A 19,192-nucleotide genomic window follows, 5' to 3' on the forward strand; every position below is an offset into this window, starting at 1 on the left:
TCTCCCTGTAGCGAGAACTAGACTGTAATATTCACGGACCGCGCAACCATTTTCAAAATCGGGTTGAAAAGGTTTGGCGGGGACCTGCGTTCCATCAACATACAAAGCTATAAATTCTGCATTATGATGTTTAAAATTAAATGGATTCTTTGTATATGACCCTGTAAATGCGTCATTATCCACCAGCCCGATAATGACATGTTTTGGGAGCTTTCCGAATAAGAGGTTTTCCTGATTCATAACGCGAGTTCCTGCCGCGATGCTTGCTGTAGAAAATGTTGCTCTTTTTTTTAGACCCGCGTTGGCGCCACCTGGATCCTTGACATCCATGGCGTCCGGTGTGTCTTTGGCAAACAGCCCGGGGCTGAACTGTTTGTTTAGAGTCTCCTCACTATAATTAAGTATACACTCCATCAGTGCTCTATAGGGGTATGTATTACTGCTTTGACTTATCAGTCTATCCCCCAGGGTTACATCCACTTGCAAGAAGATGGTGGCCACCGGGTAGTTGATAACCCCCACTTTGGCCTCCCTCTCGATAGCCTGTCCTTCTTCAGTCACAATTTTACAAGTGAGTAAAATAAGGGTATTATTCAAATCTAAATAATCTTCACCATTACCGGTTATGAAAAATTCCAGAGGGGCGGATTCTGAAATGGCTGAAAGAGGCGGAATCTCCACATTGATGCTTTTATCGATACTTGTTTGTGTGTAAAGGACCGTAAACAGATCCAGTTCTGATTTCACACATTCTTCCGACATGTTGTGTACAAAAGCCATGATTAAAATATATATCCCAAACAGGTTCTTGACTTTCTTTTAGGTTTTCTTTTAACAGTCTTCTTCTTCTTCTTTTTTGGCTGCCTACTCTTACGAGTTCTACTACGGTCTGTCGCTGAATAAGTAAGTCTCTGTCTTTTGTTAGCTACTACTCTCCGCCCTCCGGGTGGGCGTCGTCTTTTACGAGAGCCTCTGGCCAGGACCATTAGACCCGAACCCTCCTGATTATCATTGTTGTTGGATCTGGCCATAGCGCTGCTGATCACATCGCTTACGATGTGTTTGGCGGCTGATTTAAGATGCGGTTTCGCTATATCAAAACCTCTCCTGAGAAGAGGCATAGCCATCCTGAAAAGTCCTCGAAAGAGTCCACCTATTCCGCTCCCATATATCACATTAGCCCCAGCGAACCCTAGCAAACCATTACCGGCCTGCATTTTGAAATAGTTGACATAGTCTTTAGGATCGACATAACCCCTCATGATAGTCATTTTAGCCGTGTACACAATGTTTCACAGGTCGAAAATGTAGTTTGCTTATAACCTTAACAAAACGGAAGGGTATGTCAATATTCTGATCCGATTTCACTTCAATCGTAATATTGTCAAAATGAGTCTTGGAGACAGGTACGTAGTATGGCTTGTCATAAGTAATTGTGACCACATCGTTGTTTTTACCCTTAACATGTACATTTCTTAAAAGGGGGAAGTAACTATCCCCCACCCTCTGGTGTGAAATTATGTCCGTGTAGATATAAAGGGTGTAAAATCCTGCGCGGATATCCGCGGGGTATGGAGCTATTATATCCTTAAATTCATCCTCCTTGTTGGTGTAAAACCCTAAAATCTGGCTTAGGTTACCGCTGGTTTTAATTCTTATCGTAGATGCGGACTCCATGTAAACTATATTTTTAATCGAACTGTAATGTATTCTGACAGGTTGTTTCCCTCCAGAGATCTGTTTGTTCATCTCTAGTAATAATTTTTCAATATTTTCATAATAACCGTCTTGTAATGTGAAAGACCACTGTTTCTTAATTCCGACGTCCAAAATTGAAAAGACCGAGTCTTCATCGCGTACTACAGCCCAAGTGTGGGGGTACTGTATTTCCGACAACCCCACCTCCCAGGGCCCCCACAGTTCTATAGGTTTTACAAATTTGACCGTAAAACTAGAAATGGTGTTGTTAGGATAAATGTCGAGGGACGCGTTACTAGGCAGCATCACATAGAATCCTCCCTCTTCCATCTTCATGACCCATAATGAAAGATCCTCCATGAGCTTTCACTTGTATACTGGCCGTATATATCCCACACCGCACTAGCCAAAACCCAGCTATTGAATTTTTCAGGCCACCCCGCCCATTTTACCAACACATATTTTTTCCTGTTTTCAGTTTTTTTCCCTAAAATCTTTTCTACTCTGAATACGTTATCATTCCCCACTACAATGTTTTGTAACTCCTCCTCATAAAAAGTACCTTCTATAGACTCCCCGTCGTAGTCTTTTAACCTGTACACCGGCGGGGTTCGAGCCACACGTTCGGTAATGGTGAAATATTCATCCGAAAAAGTTTGCTCATAACCTTTTACAAAGGGTCTCCGTAGCTTTGAAACTCTTACAACATCTCCTACTTTGAACTTGTAAACCTGTTTCTTTGAGGCTTTAAACGGACCATAGACATTTTTAAAGACCTTAAGAGAATTACTCTTTCCACCTCTACAGGTTTTATTTTAATATTTCTATGATAACTGTCGTTGTAAGCATTCACAAACTCTTGAACTCTATCGAGATACGTTTGAGTATTGTTAGCTGAGAAGTATCTCCACATTTTTGTCTTTATAGTTCTGTTAAATCTCTCCACAATCGAGGCCTTAAGTTTGTTTCCTGTTTCTCTATTGAGAAACTCTTTACCTTTATCAGACTGTAGTTTTTTAGGACAGCGCCCCTGCAAGAGTATATCTTTCAAGGCCTGCGTAACAACAACGCCGTTTTTTTCCTCAACACTCGCACCCACGCATATTTTGATAATATATCTATACACGTCAACATGAATGTGTACCCTTTATTATGTTTTGATAAATTTGACATATCCACTAGATCCACCTGCCATTGTGAATCTATGTCTGAAACATACACACGATAGTTAATTCTAGCCGGTTTATGTAGGGTGTAAGCATCTTGCGCAGACAACCACTCGGCCACACTTATCTTATCTGCCTTAATAGCCTTAACAGCCCTCTCCGGAATCCCTTCCGACCCCCCAAACTCCCTACTTTGGTGGGGTTGTAGTACAAATCCTTCATCCTAGGAGCTTGTTGAGACATTCTGTAAAAGCACACAAAAGTATTTAGAAAATGGCTCTTTTATACAACCCCATTTTTAAGCAATTGAGAAAAGTATAACACATACAGCAATTTTCCCCATTATTTAAACAAAAAGACATCAAATGATTGGTTACTTGCTCTATATCCACTACTACGCCGGCTTTTATTTTATAAGTACACACATCGATTACATACATGTATAAAACAATAATATGTGCTATTTTAAAAATAAACAACCATTCATTAAACATGACTTGTAATAGATTATATAAATGTTGATGAAATGGTCTAACATCGTTCCTTGCAACAGCTATCATAGCCGCCCAGTTTTCATACCCCTCAGTCTTTTTCACATCATCCATTAAATGCTCCAGGTTTGAAAGTTGAGCATCGTCGACAGTCAAAGCTGTAGAGAAAAGGTGCTCGTCGGCCACTTTCTTTTCCAATACTTTGTGCAATAGGGCCCTCAGATTTGTCGCGGTTTGTTGGTGACAAATCCGGTTACAGAATCAATCCAGAACATTCCCCATCTTCAGGTGCTTTCAGTTGCTTTCAGCCTCTGAGTCGGTTTCGTACTGATCAAATTCCTTCTCCTTGTACTCTGCTTTACTTTCTTTACGGAAGAAATATTCCTTCAGCAGACTTCTTTCAGGGCTCGATCGATGAGAGCATTCAGTATATACACCAGGGCGTTCTTAATAATTCTACTTACTTCAGCGTGGACCTCTGGTCTAAAACCGTCGCCTTCGTCACGCCCCCCGGCAGGTTTAATGATCATTGGTTTGCTCAGCGCTGGTTGAGGTGTTTCTAGAGCCATAGTACAGCTCTCCTGAGACGCCGCCACAAAAGCAGCGATGTTCGGGGTCTCTTGAGCCGGGGAGTCGGTGGTGTTAGTCGTTACTTCCATTGAACAGCAGGCTGGTATAAAATGTCCGGATTGTAGGACCAAGGGAGGTCTTCGTTCGTAAGAGGGCTGTAGAGTCTCGTAACAGACATGCTCTTTTAATCTAAACCAAGAGCAAGGGGGGTGGCTACTTTTATACAATATTTTTACTACATCATGTATTACATCACAGTTAGAATGGTGGGGGCGTGGGGGCAATGTCGACAAAGTCATTGTCGATGTCTTTGGCAGCATGCAACCAACCCCCGCCACATTTTTGCCCGTCCTCGCTGTTGAAATAAAGTCTCTTTTTAAAAGAGTCAAACTCTACATATTTCCTCAAGACCTCAAAACCCTCATTAAATTATTTTATGACCGTTTTCATTTTCGACCAATCCTGGGTGTAGAAATCAATTTCAGCAACATATTAATTTTCATCCTCAGGATCCATAAAAATAGGTTCAGCATCGTAAAAAAAAGCTAATTTGTTTGGCATAGCGTGTTTTCCTAAACACTATTCTGTTGTACCCTGTCATAGTTAGAGTCATTACAGTTCTACTATGATTCACAGATAGAGCGCTTTCCCAGTCGTGACTTTCAAACATCAGAGGCAGCGGAGCAGTTTCACGATCTCTATTCCACTGTTTCAACGCCTCTAACGCTTTATCCACATCCCCTTCCCTTGTCCAGTCCTTTACATGCATCCAATCCTTGTAAGCGTACTCAATTCTGGTTACAAAAGGCGTAGACATCTCCTCACCAGCTCTTAACTCAAAAAGCTCCAGACCGTATCCCTTGTCCATTTTAAAACGGTATCCACACGTTGTCTCATCATCCTCCAGAACCCAGATTCGGTCGAGTCTCACATCCTAACGTGAAGAAACCCTAGCCCGGGTTTTCCTCTCGGGTGTTTTCTCGTAGATACAGTCGGACATGCTGAAGACCCAGAATCACTTCACACGTGTAAAGTGAAAAATATCTATTTTACTAAAGAATCAGTCTGGCTTAAATACAAATCTTTTGGAGGACTTGAAAAAACAGTTGAAGACCCCCCCCCCACCCACTTGTACATTGCTCTGGTGTCCTGTTAGCTCCGCCCCACATATTTAAATTCTTCAAACCAGACTCCAACGTGATAGGCTATTCCTTCAGTGCCCTGTCAACTCCAAATATACTAATTCTTCACCAATCCGAGGTTACTAAAGACGTAGACATATCCTCGCCACCCCCACTTGCTCAAAAAGCTCCAGACCGACATAACCCTTGTCCATTTGAAAGAGGTAACTGCTTTGGCCCTGTTGAAGAGACAGCCTCGCGGATCTCGCTTATGTAGAAGTATGTATATTACTACAGAAGCGGGAGGGCTTTAATAGAAATCTTTTGGAGCTTCACTCGCGTAGGGAAAAATAGCTATTCTACTAAATAAATCGGGAGGACTTAAATACAACTCTTTTGGAGCTTCACTAGCTTAGTGAAAAATATCTATGTTTTCTAAAAAATCTGAAGGGTATACATAGTGCTCTTTTGGAGCTTCATACGTATAGAGAAAAATAGCTATTTTACTAAAGAATCAGTCTGGCTTAAAAACAAATCTTGTGCAGGGTTAGAAAAACAGTTGAAGAACCCCACCACCCTGCACATTCCCTCGGAATCCATCAATATGGTAATTATTCTGTGACGCGGTACAAGCACCCCCCACCCCCTAGGAAGGACCCCCACCCCCTAGGAAAGGGCCCCCCCAAGTTCAACTCAAGTTCAGGTCAAAGGTCAAATCCCCCGCAGCCCCCCCTTTCGAAAAAGTGCCTTATATTACTACTCATGTTTTCCGGTGTCCAGCTCTGTTTTGGTTTTCAGTGCCTTTCTGCGCGCCGCTCTCGGCCAGGGTATTTTCAACTCCTGAGAGGTCTGGACAGGCTCCCCATGGCTTGTTGGTCTAGTGGTATGATTCTCGCTTTGGGTGCGAGAGGTCCCGGGTTCAACTCCCGGATGAGCCCGTCTGGCCTGCCCTTTCTCTGTTTCGCGGTCCCTGGACAGGTCGCTGTCTGTGGGAGCCTGGGTCCTCTGCGTAAATGCAGGGCTTTTGACCTCAGATGCTGTTGCCAGTGTTTTCTTCTCTTTGAAACAAATGCGTATTATACAAGGTTTTTGTTGTTGTGGTTGTTGTGGTTGTTGTTGAGGAGGAGGAGCACATGTAGTGTGTTGTGGAGGAGAGGGAAGAAATGTGGTTTTCCGGCTTGTTATGGAGACCTTTGCTGAACATGTACACCTGAGCTGCACCAAAGGAGAGGCATTCTTTTGAGTTGTTTGCGGTCCTGCTAGACCATGCTCTCCGTGCTGTCTCACTGGGGGAGCGGTTACCGTTCTGGATATACACATCAGCACCACAGTCCATGGTACTTTTCAAAGAGCGTAGGTTTCTGTTGTGGTAAAATTGCCCTCTATGTATTGTACACACTCACTGTATAATACTCTGCATGTTGGGAGAACAGAGTACAATGATTTTTATATAACATATTGATATACTAACTGGATAATTAAGTCTGGTAGGCATACTGATTATTTAACCTACTGTAACCATGTAACTCATTGTATTGTATTCTTATTGTAGGATTAGCCTTTAACAGAAGTTGCAGAGTTAACATTGTCATATCTCACTGGAAACGTTGCCGTGGCAAGGGGGGCTGAAATTTGTAATTATTTCAGAAATAACATAAATAACATACTCGCGCATAACTATTTCCGTGAAAGTCTAGACACTTGAACTCACGGCCATCCCCTCACCTCTATTTTGGAAATGTCAAACCACAATCTCCCTATATTTATATTATATTTTGAGGAACAGCTCAGAGCTGACAACATTAACAATATACATGCTGCTCTTCAGACAAACCAGAAATAAGATAGAGTCCCACGTCATCTACTGCTAGGCAAACCGTGCAGATATGTCAACCGAAACTGTCGAGTGTGTTAGGGGTTATAATATTGGACATATTCCATGTCTGCCTAGCAACTAAATCTGTAATATGTCCTGCCTGAAACGGACTTCTGACATGTATAAAACTGTGTCCTGTGGCAGAAATAAACCGAGCTTGTCTCCTGCGGAGGATCCACCATCCTGCACTGATGGTGCTGGGTTATCCTAGTCCAGGGAACCTGAAGGGCTTACTTGTAGTGAAGTGGTTGTACCTTAACAGTTTCCCAGTCTGCCTCAAGCAGGTACGCCCTTGCCATGGAGGACTTGTAACATCGCTCCTTCGGTTGGCTTGTTGGCGTAGGGGTATGATTGTCGCTTGTTGATCTCTCCCTCAGAGGGAGGTAGAACACCTTTGTGCGGTGCCAGAGTTGCTGATAGCATATTCTCCGGTGTCCCGCTCTGTTTTGGTTTTCGGTGCCTCGCTGCGCACCACTCTCGGCCAGGGTATTCTCAACTATTTTGAGTTGTTTGTGGTCCTGCGGGACCATGCTCTCCGTGCTGTCTCACGGGGGAGCGGTTACCATTCTGGATAGATGCGTCAGCACCACAGTCCATGGTTTTTGTCAAAGTGCATAGGTTTCCCGGTCTGCCTCAAGCAGGTACGCCCTTGCCAAGGAGAAGTTGTGAAGCTGCTCCTTCAGTTGGCTTGTTGGCGTAGGGGTATGATTGTCACTTGTTGTTCTCTCCCTCAGAGGGAGGTAGAACAGCTATGTGCGGTGCCAGAGCTGCTGATAGCATGTTCTCCGGTGTCCCGCTCTGTTTTGGTTTTCGGTGCCATCGCTGCGAGTCCAATCTTGCTGCTTCTTGAATTCCTCAGCAACACAGATGAAACGTTCAAACAGTCTTTTCATTTTCATTCGATTCACTTTGCATTTTACAAAAGAGGCAAAACATGGAAGTAACTGAACCAGCTTCATCCGGACATTGGGTCATGCGTGGGTTTAAAGTTACGACATGAAAATCAATGAAACGGACTTCCAAGTGCTTTGAGAGTGTAGAAATGACAGTTTGAGCCCCAGGGCGCGAAGCTGTGTGGTGTCGTGGCTGGCAACAGGAGTCTTCTTGGGGTTGTTTCCCTCTCTCCCTCAGAGGGAGGTAGAACAGCTATGTGCGGTGCCAGAGCTGCTGATAGCATGTTCTCCGGTGTCCCGCTCCGTTTTGGTTTTCGGTGCCTCGCTGCGCGCCGCTCTCGGCCAGGGTATTCTCAACTCTTTTGAGTTGTTTGCGGTCCTGCCGGACCATGCTCTCCCTGCTGTCTCACTCGGGGAGGGGTTACCGTTATAGCGTTATGTTGGGTGTATTTTGATAAGAGCATTTGGGCTCTGAGCTGAAGCACTGATCTAAAGAAGACCTCTCCCCCCAAAGTTATCAGATTTCCTTAGCTCATCAGCTTGGAACTGGTTTGCGTCAAAGTGACAGTTTTGGGGAGGATGGCACCGAGAAGAGGCCAAATAGTTTGGAATCCTGCTATGAGATGTCTGGAGAAAGGGGCCTGTAGGTGATAAAAACTCTTTGAAGTGGACGAGAGCCGAAATCCCGACATAGAGCTATGAACCTGGGCCACTCCAATAGTACACTGGGGGCTGAAACCGATAACCAATCTCAAAAACTCAAGAACCAATCACCTATTGATCTGACAGACTATAAAGAACAGCGCACGGCCTTTCTCTCTCTCTCTCTCTCACCTGAACCAGAAACTCGCTGCCACAGCTCACCCTGTAGCTCTGTTGCCCGAACCGGAACCAGAAACCAACCAAGTCTTTGCCGGCAACAGAAGAGTTAAACTGGGAGAAGGAGATTGAGCCGTACGAAGAATTCTTTTAAAGGACTTTATTAAATAACGAATTTTACAGTCGACTGTATACGAAAGTGTCAGTCATTTAAATAGCTATTGAGTCTTAAGAAACTTGACCCTTGGAACAAACAGGGACCTGCTTTCCTCAAAGACTTTGTCTTCAAGTAACTACGGTGGAACCCTGCTTACAAAGAAGATTTTGTCCACAACTTTGGAGCCTTCAAACCAGTGGAAAATCTGTTTGGAAAAGACTCTACTTTCGCGAAACCCCAACTTCCAGGTGCATCGACTGAGTGGAAGTTCTTGGACAAAGCCGAACCGGACTGCCTTTGTTCCAAACCACACGGACCTCGTGCCGTGTGCTGTTATCTGAGCCCGAAGCCAGCTCAGCAACGAAGTTCAGATAAGTTTAACAGTTTGTAGTTTGTGATTGATGACATTTGAGAAATCAGTTAGAAATGTTAATCTGTGATTCACAACTCTAGAATGTGTAATACCATTTAGTTTTTTTAAATATAAATGTGTGTTGCATTAAACTGTTTTGTTGATAATTTTAGAAATAAAATCTGTCAATGCCGAGAAATATCTTCTCATTCCTGTTTAACTGTTTAGTCTAAAATTGACACAAGTTAATAGACATTAGATTATTGGTGGCCCTTCCTATCCTTAATCATTGAATAATAATCAGTTAAGGGAAATTGTGGTAACAAGTAATGATCGGATCTTTCTCGGCACCTAAATGTAAATGAGACTGATATATATATATATATATAACGAGAAGTTACCTGACATAAATACTAACCTGCGTAGTTATTTAATGTCTGACTAACAATACTAACGAGAGACTCACCTTCGTCTTACTAACCGGTATTGTAGTCAATGTGTTTATAACCTTTTTTGTTGTACGATTTGTGTGTTATCATATGCGATCCCATGGTCTTTGATTTAGTCACGGAAGTGATTTGTCTTTGATTTGTTGATCTAGAGTTGAATTTTAATTAGTTTTTCCCTTTTGTATAATTAGTGTAGTGCTACATTTATTCTTTGTTTTTGAATAAATTTGACAATTTATATCTTTAGAATTGGTGTCTGCGTCCAATTATTACAGAAATTGAGTTCTACAAGATTCCAGGATTCGTGATAAGGTGATACAATAAATTCACTTCTTTAATTGAAATTTATAAGTGTACCTTACACTACACCCCTTCCTTAGTGACAGCAAATACACACCAGAGTCACAAAAGTGGTTGAGTGTGCATACAGATGGCAAATAATTGACCATTATAATCTCCTTACTCTCCTAGTTTCTGTTATTGTTTCACCTGTGTGTGTGATAGTTGTAAAAAGCTTTCAGGAATTAAATTACAGCTGTTAATGACATCCCCCCGCCCCCAACCGCACTTCGTCGGCACTTGGAACCACACTTTGGCAATGGTTAAAAATGATTATGTTGGATAATACACATAAATGTTCAATACAGCATCATAATTTATAGAAATGTGGCCCAATGTAAAACATTGTATCTATGAAATTAACATTAGACCTATAGTGATGCATTAAAAATCAAGAAAATGTTGATGATTTGAATTAAATAAATATGCTCACACCATTAGTTTAATGTATCAGTCTACAAACAATAAGAATTTCTATGCCATTGCATGTATTACTGTACGTTATTCATGAAATATAAGGGAGGCCGGGAGTTGCAGAGTTCAGTTGGGAAGTAGTATGAGCAAAGTAGCGTGTTAGCAGTAGTAGTTAGTGTTGCTCCAGTTGGAATCTATCCTTCAATAAAGTAGCAAAAATCAGAGAATGCTACAGTATGTATGTATTGTGGTGCCGTGCTGCTATAATGATCTCTGATCTGATTCTCAGCGCTAATTGAGCTTCAGGCCCCGTGGGTTTGTCAATTTACAAATGTATATAAAACAGAGAAACTTGAAAGAGCAAGCCAAGGGTGAAGAGATAAAAGGATTAAATCCCTTAAATGAGAGAAGAGCTGAAGTTCAATACATTTAAAAATTCTGCAATTTGATATTTAATCCTGACGTGTGTTATTATTTGATTTATTTATTTTAAGAAGTGATCTTTTAATTTTTGTTTGTTGCTCTCAATGGCTGCACCTATGTACTCTTTGGACATAATCATTATTTTTCCCATTTAATTTAGGGGCAAAGAAGAGAATAAAGAAGTGAAGTTATTTATTGGTTTAGGGTTCTTTTGTGTGTTTTTTTTTTTACTGTTTGGATGTTACACTTTGGATTGTTTTTAACACTGAATAACACTGGATGTTTTAAATTTCTAATTCACTTGTGCCCCTATGAACGACTTTTTAAATGCTTTTTAACTAGGCTTTTATTGTTTGGAATATTCAATTCGTATACTTCTATACTTAACAAATGCATGAACTACAAAGTATTTGTCTCCTCTGTACAGAACATCCACTACCTGGGATTATGAACCTGTTTAAAAACTGATTTCTCCAATCTCATTAAACTTGAGTGGCGTTAGTCAGCTACACTCTATTGCCTTGATTTGTGGGCATTACACTGTGCGGTGGTGAGGCACCATCCCAAACTGCCATACAAAACAGGAAGCAATTATTGATTTACCCCAGAGCTATAAAAGTCAATTCTACACAGAATTGTAAACAAGAGGCAGGAAGGAGAGCTGGGGAGTGAACAAGTGAGTGACAACATGAAGGAGAGGATTTGAAATGACGGCTGTTAGTAAATCCATTTATTAAAAGGTAGAAAAAACTTAAATTCCCTTTCCTCTATGTTTTCAAAAGCTAAATAAATGGCTAATTTACATGGTAGACTGCCGTATGTCCCTATGTCATATCTGTATTGCTTTTAAGCCAATTCACATAGACATTTGTTTATTATGTGTGGAAATATTGTATATTGCCTATAATTTAGATTTTTTTTTAATTAATATTACGTTCAATGGCAGACCTTTACTGCAATACCACCCTCTCAAAGCTTCAGGACAGGCAGTGTTCCTATGATTTCATTTTCAACAAGCAAATCAATACAAATTAGACGTTTCCAACAGGGTTGTTGGTGTTAGTAAATACATTAATTGGTTTAAACGTTACAATCATGGGAGTGAGAGATTCGTCTGTAACTTCTCTTCACTTTTGTTTAGAAGTATTCCCGGTGGACGCTGCATGAGATCGGTAAACTCAGTGCAAAGTCCAGCCGCCGCAGTTACTCGATAAATCACTGACATTGTTTATAATGCTTGGCTGGCACCCAGGCAATGGTGTTAAGCAACCACTACAACATTTAAGTATTAAAAGTTAATATAGTAGTGTACTATGTATTATGATTGTTATGTCAAATTCTATCATAAGAGAGTCCTTTAAAGCTTTATGCTTTGTTTAAAAAAAAAAAAAAAATCGGCTATATTTTAAACAAAAATCTATGTGGTAAAAAACTTAAATATGAAATGCCAGGGTTTTCCACAGGACCAAAAGTCGGTGCTGCCTGTGCAAAGAAATGCCCCCAGATGGCCATGCCTATGTTAATTTCTGGGGTAAATACTTACAGAACTCATGTAGATCTCCTGATGACTGGCAGCAGCTTCAGACATCCTTCTTCTGATCTGCTGTACTTCTTCAAGTCAAACTCATCTAATGACTCTTCTGATGTCAACAGCACAAACACCAGTGCTGACAACTGTTCAGATGAGAGCTTTCTTCCTGAATCACTTCCTGAGCTCAGGAAGCTCTGGATTTCCTCCACTAGAGAATTATCATTCAGTTCATTCAAACAGTGGAACAGATTGATGCATCTCTCTGGAGAGGGATTCTTCCTAATCAACTGTTTAATATAGTCAGTTGTTTTCTGACTGCTCTGTGAGCTTCCGTGCGTCTGTGTCAGTGATCCTCTCTGTGAGCTGCTGTGTGTCTGTTTCAGTGATCCTCTTCGTGAGCTGCTGTGTGTCTGTGTCAGTGATCCTCTCCGTGAGCTGCTGTGTGTCTGTGTCAGTGATCCTCTCCGTGAGCTGCTGTGTGTCTGTGTCAGTGATCCTCTTCGTGAGCTGCTGTGTGTCTGTGTCAGGAGGCCTCGTAAGAGATTCTGGTTGGACTCCATTAAGATGCCAAAAAGGAAGCGGACGACAAGATCCAGGTGTCCATTCTTACTCTGTAAAGCCTGTCAATGCACTCTTATACAAGTGAGACAAATGTGCAGTTTGATACTTTTTCTTGTTGAGTGGATTTATCTTGTTGTTTGTATATGAGGAAAAGACATACATAGCAGCAAAATATTCCTGAATACTCAGATGTACAAAGCAGTACACTTTTCTATTAAATATTGCAGATTCTTCTTTAAATATCTCTGTGCACACCCCAGAGTACACTGAAGCTTCACTGACATCAATGTCACAATTTGTTAAGTCTTCTTTATAAAAAATCTGATTGCCATTTTGAAGGTGTTCAAAGGCCAACTTGCACAGTTTCAGGATATTGTCCTTCTCAGACTCTAACAGGTTATGTGTGCTTTCCTCATTTCCACAGAGATACTTCTTATTCTTCATAGTTGTCAGAATAAGCAGGAAGTGTGTGTACATTCCAGTCAGAGTTGTTGGGATGACTCCACCGCTTGCCTCACCCAACATCTGCTCCAGAACAGTGGCTGAAATCCAGCAGAAGACTGGTATGTGGCACATGATGTGGAGGCTTCTTGATGACTTGATGTGTTTGATAATGGCGCTGGCCAGGTTCTGATCACTGTATCACTTCCTAAAGTACTCCTCTTTTTGCTCATCATTGAAACCTCGTACCTCTGTCACCTGGTGGACGCACTCGGCAGGGATTTGCCGCTGCTGGCCGGGTGGTTATCCAGAGGAGAGCAGAGGGAAGCAGATTTCCCCTGATGAGGTTTGTCAGCAAAACATTCACAGACATTGACTGTGTAACATCACGGCAGATCTCACTATTCTGAAAATCCAAGGAAAACCGGCTTTCATCCAGGCCATCAAAGATTAACAAAACTGTGTATTTACCAGACTCGAGATTTCCAACCTCCTTCAGTTCAGGGAGGAAGTTTTGAAGAAATTCAAGCAGGGTGTAGTTGCGCATTTGTATCAAATTCAACTCACGGAAAGGAAGAACGAATATTAATTGAATATCCTGATTAGCTTCTCCAGTTGCCCAGTCCATAAACTTTTGCACAGACACAGTTTTTCCAATGCCAGCGATCCCCTTTGTCAGCACTGTTCTGATAGGTTTATTCTGGCCAGGTAAGGGTTTAAAAATGTCCCTGCATTTGATTGGAGTCTCTTGTGTGTGTTTCTTCTTGGTTGCCATCTCAATCTGCCTCACCTCGTGTTCATTATTGACCTCTCCACTGTCACCCTCTGTGATGTAGAGCTCAGTGTAAATACTATTGAGGAAGGTTTGCTTCCCTGGTTTAGCGATCCCTTCATGGATGCATTCAAACCTCTTCAAACAGTTTTTGAGTTTCACTTGCACCAATTTTAGAAACCCATCTGATAAAAGGTAAAGGAAAAAAAACAGTTCAAACCAAAAGATTGTTTACATATACTGTAAAAATAAATGTTGAAAGTGTTATTTCTTCAATAGATTAAGACAGTTAAAATCAGTTAAATGAAATATTTGTAGTGGGAAATTTTATGTGTATTATTTCTTTATATTGTTAAATGTTGTAATTAATTTCATTTTGATTATAAAGCAATTATAAGTTACTACTTTATATTATAGATACTTTTTTGGTTTTTGGTGATCTACATAGCTATTGTCTTTGGGTTATTTCAATCAGCATGAACAGTATAAAGGCTGTGTGTTTTGGGGCTTGTACACACAGGTATTTGAGGGTTGAGGTTGAGGACATATACAAAGCCTTTTATGATAACATTTGCTGCCTGTACAATTTGATTTTCTTGCTCCACAAAAATAAATAAAAATATGAAACATGTAATGTCATTAAAATATACAAGTAATAGTAATATAAAACATATATTCTTAAAGACAACACATGTTGTTGCAGACTATTCAACTACCACTGACTCCCAGTTAACTCCCCCGGCCACACACCTCCACTACTCCTAACTTCATTTTGAATCGGTTGAATTGCAGCATTGTGGGAGAAAGTGCTGGAGAATATGTATTTGTAATGCTTGTGCCTATGCTGATCCACAACACCCTTTCCTTTATCTGGGATAAATAACTTCTTCGTGCAAAGTGTAAAGGAATCAATATCTTATTTCTAGGTGTAAGTAGGCCTAGGTCTTCATCGACACTTCAACCGATACAGGTATTTTGGGTCCAATATCAATACCGATAATTGTGGAGCAAAATTTCCGTATTGACGATACACCAATCAGCCATAACATTATGAGCACTGACAGGTGAAGTGAATAACACTGATAATCTCGTTATCATGGCACCTGTCAGTGGGTGGGATATATTAGGCAGCAAGTGAACATTTTGTCCTCAAAGTTGATGTGTTAGAAGCAGGAAAAATGGGCAAGCGTAAGGATCTGAGCGACTTTGACAAGGGCCAAATTGTGATGGCTAGATGACTGGGTCAGAGCATCTCCAAAACTGCAGCTCTTGTGGGGTGTTCCCGGTCTGCAGTGGTCAGTACCTATCAAAAGTGGTCCAAGGAAGTAAAAGCGGTGAACCAGTGACAGGGTCATGGGAGGCCAAGGCTCATTGATGCACGTGTGGAGCGAAGGCTGGCCCGTGTGGTCCGATCCAACAGACGAACTGCTGTAGCTCAAATTACTGAAAAAGTGAATGCTGGTTCTGATAGAAAGGTGTCGGAACACACAGTGCATCGCAGTTTGTTGCGTATGGGGCTGCGTAGCCGCAGACCAGTCAGGGTGCCCATGCTGACCCCTGTCCACTGCCGAAAGCTCCTACAATGGGCACGTGAGCATCAGAACTGGGCCACGGAGCAATGGAAGAAGGTGGCCTGGTCTGATGAATCATGAGTTCAAGGTGTTGATTTGGCCTCCAAATTCCCCAGATCTCAATCCAATCGAGCATCTGTAGGATGTGCTGGACAAACAAGTCCGATCCATGGAGGCCCCACCTCACAACTTACAGGACTTAAAGGATCTGCTGCAAATGTCTTGGTGCCAGATACCACAGCACACCTTCAGAGGTCAGTGGAGTCCATGCCTCGATGGGTCAGGTCTGTTTTAATGGCAAAAGGGGGACCTACACAATATTAGGCAGGTGGTCATAATGTTATGGCTGATCGGTGTATATCTACAATGTTGACTTTTTTAATTACCATGCAAAACAGACATTTTCTAGCATGGATCCCTCACATTTGGCTCTCAGAGAGAAATTCTGACAAATATAAACTGAAGGCAGGATTTTTACATTTCAATAATAAACTAAGTTAACATTAATTTTCATCATAAATAATCACTAATCAAACATTGCAAAAATAAATTAGAATGAGGGAGAATAGAGGATATATATATACACTCACCTAAAGGATTATTAGGAATACCTGTTCAATTTCTCATTAATGCAATTATCTAACCAACCAATCACATGGCAGTTGCTTCAATGCATTTAGGGGTGTGGTCCTGGTCAAGACAATCTCCTGAACTCCAAACTGAATGTCTGAATGGGAAAGAAAGGTGATTTAAGCAATTTTGAGCGTGGCATGGTTGTTGGTGCCAGACGGGCCGGTCTGAGTATTTCACAATCTGCTCAGTTACTGGGATTTTCACGCACAACCATTTCTAGGGTTTACAAAGAATGGTGTGAAAAGGGAAAAACATCCAGTATGCGGCAGTCCTGTGGGCGAAAATGCCTTGTTGATGCTAGAGGTCAGAGGAGAATGGGCCGACTGATTCAAGCTGATAGAAGAGCAACTTTGACTGAAATAACCACTCGTTACAACCGAGGTATGCAGCAAAGCATTTGTGAAGCCACAACACGTACAACCTTGAGGTGGATGGGCTACAACAGCAGAAGACCCCACCGGGTACCACTCATCTCCACTACAAATAGGAAAAAGAGGCTACAATTTGATGTAAAAGCCCAATATCGGCTTGACCCCATGTTTACCTCCTGACCACGAACCTAGAACCTTCCCTGACTGTCGGATAGCCTGAACCTTGCCTGTGACCATGACCACATCCTTGCTTTGCCCTGTCCTGCTGGTATACGACCCACGCCTGTCTGACCACCTCTATCACACACTGCAACTGGGTTCCCAGTTCCCCTGTCCTGCGAGATGAGACACTAACAATGGCAGAAGAGAATCAGGGACCTAGTTTTCTAAAACCATTTCTCTTATTGCAAAGCAATAAAATACAAGTTGAAAAGATGCCTTTAAACTGACAGCTCACACTCCTGGTTAGATGCCTGTGTTGCCCCAGTGGTTGTATCTCACCGTGGTTTGTGGCTCCAGGTGACACCATGGATGGAAGGGGTTCACTGCGCTCTGGTTCTGTCCTGACCAGTGTGGGGCAGAATAGAGAGGAAGAGAAGAACATGGGTGTAAGTAAACTGGGGGAAACAATTATCAAAAATGTAAACACTGGAAAAAAGGAAAACACAGCAATTATAAAATTACATGATAATTTGCAATGTTTTGCTAAAGAAAAACATGTTTTAATTAAGTTGAATTTTTGATCAGTTGAGGCTCAGTTTAGACTGATTGCATAGTTATGAGCCAACATAACCGCAGAGTAAAACACAGCTGACCTAAAATAAATTAACAAATAGGAAAATTAATCAATTAGCCAAAACCTGGGATCAAACCAAGTCTTCTAGAAAACAGACCAGCAACTTGTCTGTGCCAAAGGGAAGGTTATCAAATGCTGCCAACTCTTGGACCTTGTGATGGAGAAAGGCCCATCCCTGTATTAAACAAACTGAATACTGCTTTTTTGGGTGCGATGTTGTGACATAATGAACTGACATAATGATACAAAACAGATACACAGATAATGAGACATACACACGTGTATGTGCATGTATGTGCATGTATGTGCATGTGTGTATATATATATATATTTATATATATATATATATATATATATATATATACACACAAACATAGATACATACATATATACATAGATTATAGTTATCTATTAACTAAATGCAAAGTGAGTGAACAGAAGAAAAATCTAAATCAAATCCATATTTGGTGTGACCACCCTTTGCCTTCAAAACAGCATCAATTCTTCTAGGTACACTTGCACACAGTTTTTGAAGGAACTCAGCAGGTAGGTTGGCCCAAACATCTTGGAGAACTAACAACAGTTCTTCTGTGGATTTAGGCAGCCTCAGTTACTTCTCTCTCTTAATGTAATCACAGACAGACTGGATGATGTTGAGATCAGGGCTCTGTGGGGGCCATACCATCACTTCCAGGACTCCTTGTTCTTCTTTACGCTCAAGATATTTCTTAATGACTTTCGCAGTATGTTTGGGGTCGTTGTCAAACTGCAGAATAAATTTGGGGCAAATCAGATGCCTCTCTGATGGTATTGCATGATGGATAATTATCTGCCTGTACGTCTCAGCATTGAGGAGACCATTAATTCTGACCAAATCCCCAACTCCATTTGCAGAAATGCAGCCCCAAACTTGCAAGGAACCTCCACCATGCTTCACTGTTGCCTGCAGACACTCATTCGTGTACCGCTCTCCAGCCCTTCGGCGAACAAACTGCCTTCTGCTAAAGCCAAATATTTCAAATTTTGACTCATCAGTCCAGAGCACTTGCTGCCATTTTTCTGCACCCCAGTTCCTGTGTTTTCATGCATAGATGAGTCGCTTGGCCTTGTTGCCAAATTGGAGGTATGGCTTTTTGGCTGCAAGTCTTCCATGAAGGTCACTTCTGACCAGACTTCTCCGGACAGTAGATGGGTGTACCAGGGTCCCACTGTTTGCTGCCAATTCTGAGCTGATGGCACTGCTGGACATCTTCTGATTGCGAAAGGAAGTAAGCATGACGTGTCTTTCATCCTGCAGTTAAGTTTCCTTGGCCGACTACCGTGTCTATGGTGCTCAACGTTGCCCGTTTCTTTGTGCTTCTTCAAAAGAGCTTGGACAGCACATCTGGAAACCCCTGTCTGCCTTGAAATGTCTGCCTGGGAGAGACCTTGCTGATGCAGTATAACTACCTTGTGTCTTGTTGCTGTGCTCAGTCTTGCCATGGTGTATGACTTTTGACAGTAAACTGTCTTCAGCAACCTCACCATGTAAGCTGAGATTGGCTGTTCCTCACCCAGTTGTATTCCTCCACACAGCTGTTTCTGTTTCAGTTAATGATTGTGTTTCAACCTGCATATTGAATTGATGATCATTAGCACCTGTTTGGTATAATTGTTTAATCATACACCTGACAATATGACTACAAAATCCCTGACTTTGTGCAAGTTTTTCTTCTGTTCACTCATTTAGTTAATTGATAAATATAATC

General features: G+C 41.6%; 1 non-coding gene and 2 pseudogenes across 1 annotated transcript; 1 reads left to right on the plus strand and 2 right to left on the minus strand.

Moving 5' to 3' along the window:
- The first annotated feature begins 5,912 nt into the window (after positions 1–5,912).
- Positions 5,913–5,984, plus strand: trnap-ugg (transfer RNA proline (anticodon UGG)). The gene has a single exon. It is a non-coding gene; the product is annotated as a tRNA-Pro (tRNA).
- Positions 5,985–12,237: 6,253 nt separating this feature from the next.
- On the minus strand, positions 12,238–13,436 carry LOC136711577 (protein NLRC3-like; annotated as a pseudogene).
- A 66-nt stretch (positions 13,437–13,502) lies between these two features.
- Positions 13,503–14,292, minus strand: LOC136711330 (NLR family CARD domain-containing protein 3-like; annotated as a pseudogene).
- Positions 14,293–19,192: the final 4,900 nt, after the last annotated feature.

This window comes from Amia ocellicauda, chromosome 16, assembly GCF_036373705.1.
Source record: "Amia ocellicauda isolate fAmiCal2 chromosome 16, fAmiCal2.hap1, whole genome shotgun sequence".
Classification (NCBI taxonomy): domain Eukaryota; kingdom Metazoa; phylum Chordata; class Actinopteri; order Amiiformes; family Amiidae; genus Amia; species Amia ocellicauda.